Source organism: Phoca vitulina, unplaced genomic scaffold (genome assembly GCF_004348235.1).
Source record: "Phoca vitulina isolate PV1807 unplaced genomic scaffold, GSC_HSeal_1.0 scaffold7, whole genome shotgun sequence".
Classification (NCBI taxonomy): domain Eukaryota; kingdom Metazoa; phylum Chordata; class Mammalia; order Carnivora; family Phocidae; genus Phoca; species Phoca vitulina.
Window position 1 is genome coordinate 61,421,515 of NW_022589710.1, and position 9,547 is coordinate 61,431,061.

The 9,547-nt window shown below is 58.0% G+C and overlaps 1 long non-coding RNA gene across 1 annotated transcript; it reads right to left on the reverse strand.

Moving 5' to 3' along the window:
* Positions 1-234: 234 nt before the first annotated feature.
* Positions 235-8,281, reverse strand: LOC116633255. The gene is made up of 3 exons (XR_004299593.1): positions 8,202-8,281; positions 7,407-7,533; positions 235-315 (listed from the first exon to the last, which is right to left on the reverse strand). It is a non-coding gene; the product is annotated as an uncharacterized LOC116633255 (long non-coding RNA).
* Positions 8,282-9,547: the final 1,266 nt, after the last annotated feature.

Below are 9,547 nucleotides of genomic sequence, written 5' to 3' on the forward strand. Positions count from 1 at the left end.
ACATTCTGTGGGAAAGGCGTTTTGCAGACTGCAGGGAAAAGTTGGGCCTTGGCTTCCCTCCTGCTTGGGCAGTGGAAAATTACAAAGGAAGCAAGGCTGTCCTCTGCTCTGCTCACGGGTTCTTCCTGGACCCGGAAAACACAAAGAGAACCCCGGAAACGGAGTGAGCCTTTACTTACCTGGGGCGGAGAGGAGTCGGGGAGGTGGTGGGGGCGGCGGTGGTGGGGGCAGCAAGGGAGGGGGGCGGCACTGGCAGATGTGTTGACAGCTGTCGGTCACCTTGGAGCAGGACTTCTGGGGCTCACCATGCGTCACCTGCAGAAACGGGCAGGTGCCCAAGAGAAGAGCATGAGGCCGCAGGGAGCAGAAATGGGCCCGCCCCACCCACTCCCAGCCAGGCTGGAACTCGGGATCCTCCCCCCAGGCCACCGAGGGAGGAAGGCAGGAGTCGGGGTGGCTCAAAGGGAACAGTGTTGTGGGAGGCCGGCCTGGTGGGTTTAGAGACCAAGGTTTTATTCCCAGCTCTGCCAGGGACTGGCTGTGAGACCGTGGCCCATGACCTGGCTACTGAGAGGGAGACAAAAATTTTACAGTTAACTCTCAGAATTTCCCTAGCGCACAAATGAGGGAACTGAGGCCCAGGCTGCCCGACGTTCCCACACCCGGGCAGTGACTGGATACCGATTTTACCTCCTCAGTAACCTGAGCCAACCATTCCTGCAGTCTTCCTTGTTACAGCACAAGGCCAAGCCCGCCCCTTCTCTCTGCCCACAGGTCCTGACAGCCTTCCTATGTCCACTCAGGGCCAAGGTGCCCCCCATCTGGAGGGAGGAACCTTACCCAGTCCGGCCATGTGAGCAAAGGCAGCCTGAGTGGTCTTGTGGGAAACACACTGGACCAAACCCTCTGCATCCTCCTAACAATCCCTGGGTCCCTGCCCACAGCTCAGGAGCTCACGTGGCCACAGGGCCCTGCTCCAGAGGCCCCTGACGCTGTTTCTAGCCCCACCTCATTCCACGCTCTCAGCTTCTGCTCTGCTCTCAACACCCTTCTTCTAGTCCCTGGACCCTGGCCACCCCCCAACCCCCTTTACGTATGCTGCTCCACTGTCCCAGAATGTTCTCCCACACCTTTCTCTGACTTGGTCCACTACTCAGCTTGGCTATCAGCTCCTCAGGGAAGCACCTCTGACCAGGTCAGGTCTCCTTTTATAGGCTCTCCTGGCACCAGGCTGCACTCTGTGGGTCAAAAATCTACATTTGGGTGATTATCTGATTCCTACCTGTCTGCACCATTGGACTAGACGCTCTGTAGGGGTAAGGGCCCAGCTTTTTATTTTCACCCACTAAGGGAATCCCTGGCATCCAATAAATATTTGGTGAATGAATGAATGAGTATTAAAAACTGGACCAGAATCCATGCCTCTTGACTCCTGATCTGGTGTTTTTTCGACACCAGTCTTTAGTTCTTCACCTGTCAACCAGGATGGGGCTGGGCTCAACCAGCAGTTCCCAACCCTGACTGCAAATGAGAATCTCCCAGGCAGCTTTAAAAAAAATACTCATGCCTGATCCTTTCCTAAGACCGATTAAATCAAAATTTTGTGTAACTTTCCCAGGCTAGACTTCTACTCTACAGCCCACGTGAGCACTGCTGGTTTAGACACTCCGTCAGCCTCCCTCCCCAGGGCAGAGTGCCCTAACCCGCGAGCCTAGGGTTCTGTGCCTGTCTCAGGGAACAAGGAGATATAAAGGCATGAAGGAAGGAGTTGGTGGGCATCCCCACCTCAATGAAGCCCCCAGTAACGTCTCTGGCTGTCCTTTCGGGGGAGTAGAAACCCAGAACCCCAGTTTCTCTGCAGCTAGCCACCTGCGGCCTGCCGTTGGGAAGGGCACGCTATAGACCACCTTTGGAGGCCAATGCTGCCCCTCCAACACGCGTATTGTCCTGGGCCGGCAGGGAGAGCCCCTGGGGCTCCAATGCTCCCTTCACACTTGGCGGCTGTGAACAGGCTGGGTGATGAGCACTGGGTGATGGCAGTAAGAGGTGGGTTGATTTACAGCCCCTAACTTACTATCTACGAGGCCGAGAAGCCGAAGCCGCTGCTCACCACCTTTTAGGGTTCTTAAAGGGCCACTGACTGCGTTTCAAACTCCGAAGGCAAGCTCATCTCCCACCTGGAAGAGCAGATCCTCGGATGGGGAGCCTCTCCTAGTTAGTTGATGGGGATGCGTAACTCCCTGCGCAGACGTGGTACCCCCACCAGCTTCTCCACCAGTGCACCTGTCAGCTCCCCTGCGGTCATCGAGCTGCCCTCCTCCCGTGCCACCCTCCTCCAGGGGCCGACCTTCTAAGACCACGGGGGGTTGCTCGAAGACTCCATTCTGCCAGTACTGGCCTCCGAGGTCGCTTCTCTGCTGGACTCTACCAGAGTGCAAACGTCAAGCAATGCTACGGCCAAACCAAGGACCCTCTCCGAGGGGCAATTTATGCGAGAGTTCCAGAGGAGCACGTCTGCTTAACCTGGCCCAACACGATGACCCATTTTTGTGAGAGGATATAAGGGCACCGATGGATACGAGAGTTTAAAGCAATAAAATTATCGGCAGGGAAGCCAGGGCCAAGTTTCAAGGCTGAAGGGGGAGGGAACAACGGAGTGCATGGCATTTAAAAAAAATCCATGGTTCCTTCGTCTCTCGGATAATGGCCCCACTGGAATGGGATTGTGCACATCTGTGTAACCAGTCACCCTTACAGAAGTATCCCATTTGGGGTGTCTATCCTTCTCCCTGATTGGGGGGGCCCACTTGGGGTCCTTCACTGGCGTTTGGTCCAGCGCAAGCGTGTGGCCACTGAGCCGCTCTTAACTGACACTTGGTTACTCAGACCTTGATCCACTTGCCAACCTCCGGAACCCCACGTTCCCCACCCCCCACCCATCACATTGGATCCACCTGCCCAGGGCTGCTGCCTCACCCTGTCATCTCTGGGGCCTCTGCCCCTGTTTTGTAATGTCTGCTCCCTGCACTGAGCCTCGAGCGTCTCGGGGCAGGCAGGCGGGTGGGTCTGTGCTTCCTGAGTCCTGACCCAGTGCGCCTTCCTGAGCCCTACTGTGTGTGAGCCATGGCTGGATAAGTGAGAGAGGCAAGCTTATCATTGACGCTTATGGGGGGTGGGGGGAGGACAGGCCCAGCGAAGCTAAGTAACCTACTAAGATTTCACAGGGCCCTGCATTCAGTTGGCACACAATGAAAAGATGTGTTGGGGGATGGTCTGCCCACCAGTGGAGAAACACAGGATCTATTCTGCTCCCCAACTCTGGGTCCAGTTGGGGGTTCTGTGGATTGGCGGTGTTGTATTTAGACCAGTCGAGAGGAGACCTCAGCATTGAGAGCTCGTCTCAACGCCTGGCTTGCTTGGTTTGTATCTTGGGGAGTCCCACAGGGAGAAGGAACTTTCCCTGAAGCCACCTGCTCTTGGCTGGACTTGACTAAGCAGGGGCAGAGGCTCAGAGAGGTCAACGACTTGCCTAAAGCCCGCAGAACAGAAACTGACATCATGACTTCCTGCGGCCACTTTTCGTCCAGTTTTGCTGTCCCCTGCCTTCCTGCCCCTGCTCTGCAGCATCCCTGGGGCCAGAATCTTGTCGATGCTACTGTCGTGGAGAGTGGGCTAAGGCACAGGTGAGTCCCGCAGTCACCTGGATTTGGTACCTGCCACTGTGGTCCGGCGGCCATGGTGCTCCATGTTCCCACTCACTCCTGACCAGTCAGTGCAGCTTTCTGGTTCAGTGGGTGTTACCTTCCTGAATAGTCCCTGTGCCCATCAGTTTCTCCCCATTCTCACTGCTACCACCCTAAACCAGGACACCGTCATATCTCCACTGGGCAGCACCTGCCTTTCACCTAGGATTATGAGATAAAATAGAGGGCATCTTGTTAAATTTTAGAGAAACAACCATTTTTAGTATAAGTATATCCCAAATATTGGATGGTATATACTTACACTAAAGCCTGAGGCATTGTTTATTTGAAATTCAAATTTAACTAGATGTCCTACATCTCTACCTGCCTAAATCTGGCAACCCTCCCCTCCCCAGCGTCTTTGCCCCCTTGCCTCACCCCTGCTGCCCCAAATCCATCTTTCTGCTGGGCCTGGACCGAGATTTCTAAAATGCCAGCCGGAGACTATGTCATTTCTTGCTTAAAACCTTCAACGGCTCCCATAGCCCTCGGGATCGTGTCCAAACTGTAAGGCATTATGTTAGGGGCTTACAACAGTGGCCTCACCTGGGACTTCCCTCCCTGGGTTCTTCCCACGCCCCGTTCTCTCCTCTGGCCTCGGGGCTACTACTCCCTCTGCCTGGACACTTCATTCATGCCTGCAGCCTGCTCCTCTCTTGTCCTTGTTCATGCTTCAGCCGCAGCACTACCTCTGCAAGCCTTCTCTGACTCTCCCACCAGGTCTCGTCCCCAAGCCGACTGCTCCTGCTGAGTTCTCTTGCCTATAATTGCTTCATTTTCTCTCCAGCGCCAGGCTGTCAGTGCCACGAGGCCAGGGACCGCTCCCCGCTTGCACTTAACAAAGGGCCTGGCAAACAGTAGGTGCCCAATAGATGCTACTGATGAGATAAGCCAAGCTGTAGTGACTGATCATAGGAGGAGCTCAGCATTGCTGGTGCCCCGCCTTCAGCACACAGAGACCCATTGGCCCGGGTCACAGCCTGTCTCCCTGGAGGACACCCACAAAGATGATGGCTTCTGGCATCTTGTATGGAGACAGGCCAGCACCACAGTAACTTGATGAGACACACTCCTGTCACACCTAATAAATTTGCCAGCCTGTCATCCTCTTTGCTTGCAAAAAAAGGAATCATCTGGAAGTGAACTTAGAAGAACCCTAAATCACAAAAGCTCAGAATCTCAATTCTAGACATATTAAAGAAGAAAGGGGGGAGCCTAGGGAATGCCCCCACCAACCTTGTGGCAATTTAAATGTCATCCAACTTTAAGGATTATGTTTCTTATCCTCTGGGCGACAGCCAGAGGCTTCAGGCTGATTTCAAGGTGGGAACCTGGTGCTTCGTGGGGGACCACAGGTCTCTTGCTTCACCAATTAACCTATTAATTACAGCTCTTTGATATGTTGGTCTCACTCTTGCAGGTGTTTACAACTTTGGGGGATTCTTCCGGCAAAATGCTTACGGAAGCACAGATAGCTCTGAGTTCTTTCTCCATATTCAAGAAACTCCTATGATGTGGCAGATTTCAATCTCTCCGCTTAGAGGGAAATACATGGCCCTCATGCACTTGTATCTTTCTCTTCTTCCCTCTGTTCTCCTGGAGTCAGCTCTTTTCCTTAAAAACCAGATCCATCCATTCCAAAGCCCCTCTTCCCTTGGCTTCTCAGGCCCTTATCATTTGTAGATTAATTCTTCCAGAGCGTCCTGCCAACATTTTGCCCATTTTACTTGTCTGGAGGACTCCTTTTCTAATTGATTTTCACGAAAATTGACTTGTATTGAGTAACAGCATCTGAAACACACACACACATACACACGCATGCATGCCCGCAAGCACGAGCACTGCCTGGCTGAAGGACATTGCTAAAAAACTGAGCTGCGTTCACAAAATTACTTCTTTTGGTGGTGACAGTGGGGAGGCAGTGGGTCTGCTGGGTGAATCCTGCTGGTTCACGCCACAGAATGCCAGCCTCGGAGGCTGACAACAGCACGTTGCTCTCTAGGAGTGTTAGGGAAAACTGTAAACAGATGAATAGAAAAATGAAGTGAACTTCACATCTGAGGTTCAACTAAAAGTTGCACGAGGGAAGCTGGTCCCAAGCCGCCCAAGGGTTTAGAAGTGACACAATCCTGAATCCTGAGGAGGCACAGCGGAGTTTAATAGCGGCCGTTTCACACATTAAACAAAGCTGTCAATTCCGGAAGGAAAACAATCGTGAGGGAGACAGAGGGAAGCCAAAGAAGCCAGAGCAGAAGAGGAGCCTGGGGCTGGGGCTGCGGTTGGGTGGGGGGGTGGGGGGGTGCCTGGCCGACCCACCTGCTCAACTAGCATGCTCCTTCCAGCCTGAGAGCCCCTGGTGTTCCCCGGTGGTCACCCAGGCCACCATCCAGGCAGGACGGACAGCTGATTTCCAGCGGGGCCCCATCGCGCAGGGCAGCTCAAGGACCGCAGCAGACTGGCAAGGGGTCTCACCCTATCCCCTCTCCTTTGGTTGACCGCCCCCTACTCAGGGCAACCATCTGAAAGATCCCCAACCCCCAAAATGCCACCAGAAGAACATGAAACCGCGAAACCTCCAGAGTTGGGGATGTCGATGCTCAAAACAGTAAAAATGTCCTCCAGTGCCTGTGGAACCGCTGAAAATTCAAAAACGTCCCACAGGTTCTGTCGTGATCAAGAGAGTGGCTGGCCATCCAGATAGAGGAGCAGCGTGACTGTTACTAGTATCGACAATGACAGCCGCAGCCACCACTGAGGGTTTATTATGGTCCAGGCGCTGCGCAAAGCCATCTTTACTTGCTTGATCTCATCAAGTACTTACAAGGGCACAGTGAGGAACAAGAAACCAAGGCCCCGAGAGGCATGGCCTGAAGTCCTGAGCAGGTGAGGGGCAGAAGTGGGGCTTAAAACGCAGAGCTGACACCAGAGTCCACATCACCACTCCGCTGTACCACTCACTGACCGTGGACATTCTGGAAGGTACCAGGGGCCATGCCATCTGACCCTCTCCCTGAGCCTAACAGAAGTCACTCCAGCTGGTGGCCCCCTGGCCTGTGCCCTGGGGTCTCGGGGGGCCCAGGGTGAAGGCTCCAGCCCCAGACAATCCTTACAGATGGACAGTTTCTTCCTACATCTCCACTAGGGGCCCCCAGGCACAACCTGTCCACATCCCCAACTCCGCTGCCTCCAGGAAACACAGCCCCAGCCGTGGTTAAGTCCAGTTTAAGAAGGCTAAGTACAAGTTTACTAGTGATTCTGGTGGGAAATAAAGAAAGTATAATTCTTGGGATCATTTTCTTCTTAAGTTTGTAGAAGCTCTAAGGTTTCTTTCCCTGCATTTCTGCAACAGAATGTTATCATCGAGAGGGCACTCCCAAGCCCTTTCTGTTCCAAGGCCCTGTCCTGCAGGCCTTGCCAGGCCAGGACTGAGGCCTGCCCCAGAGTTTTTCCAGATCTTTTCAGGGCCAGAGTATGGAGGGGTAGGGAGAGTGGGAGGGCATGCACCTTTTCTTGTCCTGAGCTCTCCCCAGGAGCAACCGGAGGGGCGGCTGCAGGAAGCCAGGGTGGTGGGAGTGAAGTGCCACCGCCCCCCCCCCCCCCAGTCCTGCCCGGGAGGAGGTCCTCCAGCCCGCCAAGCCCACACCACCGGCCGCCGCTGCTCACCTGCACGAAGCCCCAGAGAGGGTGGAGCGCGCAGTGCAGCAGCAGTGAAGGCCAGCAGCAGCCCCGGCGCAGCACCAAGTCCCGGAGGAGCATCTCGGCCCGAGGCACCAGCGCTCTCGGGGGCGAACTGTCAGGGGAGCAAAGCCCGGGTCAGGCGGGCGCCGCGCGGGCACCATCGCCCGCGCGCACCCGCACACGTAGCCGTCCGGGTTGGGCGGGCACGCCCCGCACCCTGGGGCACCCTCATAAACCAAGACCGCCCCTTCACTCCAGCTTGCACATTCGCTGACCCTTGGTGCACACTCACAGAAGCCGGCATCCCAGAACCCCCAGCCCTGGCGCACACCCCCAGAACCTGACGTGTATCCCTTGGCTCCGTGCACACCCCCAGAATCTTGCGTGCACACTTTGGCTCCATGCACACCTCCAGAAACAGCCAAGCACACTTAACCGAGCCCAGTGCATCTCCCCCAGAAACCTCCCCAGCCATGCACAACTCACTCCCACTGTGAGCACACTTCAAACCCGGCGGGCACTTCTCACCCCGCCTGCACACCCACACAAACGGCCGTGCACACCCACCGACTCCTGCCCGCACACTCGCTGACCCTGCAAGCACAGCGCCAGGAAATCACACGCTGCGCGCACCCTCTCTGCCCCGCCGGCCCTCACTGCGCACACCGCACCACAGGCACCTCCGGGCGCACCCCATGCGCCCTCGCGCGCTCTCCCGAGCCCCGGCCTCCCGGCTTCAGGGCGGGAGCCTCCCGCCCCGGTCTCCCTCTCCGCCCGCACCTCTCCAGCGCCTCACGCCACCTTGCCTGGCGGCGGCCCCAGCCTCCTCGGCGCGGGGAAGGGAGGTCCGCGCTCCCCCCGCGGCAGACTGTTCCCGAGCCGCCGGACGGCCCCCATTTAAAGCCAGCCGCCTCCCCGGTCCCCCGCCCTCTAGGCGGGGCCTCGGTCCTCACCCTGGCGACTGCGCGGGCGCCCGGGGGCTTCACATGCCGGGGAGGAGCGCCCGGCACTGGAGCAAAAGTTTGCGCGCGGCTGGGGCCGAGCGGGCTGCCGAGCGGGGGCCGGGCGCGGGGCGCACGCACGGGGCGCAGGGCGCGGCGGCTCCGGGCTGCTCCTGGCCGCGCGCGGGCCGGGAGGGGCGGCACCCCGCGCCGGGGGCCGGGGCGGGCGGCCGAGGCGGAGGGGAGGGCGGGGAAAGTCTCCTCCGAGCCGCCTGGAGCCGGCGGCGCGAGCCTCCCCGGATCCCCGCCCTTGGCGGTGGCGCCGCGCGGCTGCCCGGGGCGCGGGGGTGCCCGAGCTCTCCCCGCCCGTCACGCCGGCCCGCGGGAGGCGCTGCCCGGGAGCGCCCGCTCGGGCAGCAGGGCCGCGGGCGGAGGCGAAATAAATAATGCACGAAAAAGGAAAACAGACGTGAGCCTCGCCAGAGCCTCGCCCGCCTCCCGCCCCGGGCTGCGCTCCCGCCCGCGCTCCCCGCCGCCGCCGCCAGCGCCGCCGCAGTGATTCCTCGTCTCCATCTAGCGAGGCTATTGTGTATTGGGCGCTTAATAATTTATTTATTCACCCGCGAGGAAGAAGACTCCCAGCTCCAGGGGGTCACCCCGCGCTTGCCCTCCCCCCAAGTTTCTGCGCGGCGGCAGGAAGGGGGCGAGGACCGACTCGCGGAGACCCCTTTCTGCGCTCCATCCTTGTGGACTGTCTCCCCTCCCCCGCCCCATTCGGAACGGCAGCCCCCCCGCCCGGGTGTCGGGGCTCCAAGGTGCAAGCCGCCCCACCCGGAGCCAAGGGCCCTGTTGTCCCTTCTGTGGTCTCAGCCCGGGGACCTCTCCGACCACACGCTGCGTCTTGGAGGGAGTTGCCTGGGGCCCTGAGGAGGACGTCTCCACCCCAACCATGCCCAACTCCTCTGTCGGAGGCAAGATTATCAACAAGTCGGTCGCGAAGTAGCCTGCCACGTTTCTCTCAAACCCGCTGCCCCCCCGCCTCCCCGACCGCACCGCAGGTATGCGCAGTCGCTCTGCAACTCGGGTGGCAGTGCTTGGGAAGCGCTCTGACTGTGTGAAGTGGCCTTCCAGAAGGTCCCCGAGGCATGGACAATCCTATTTTTAGGTTGGGCGACGGAGGGAACC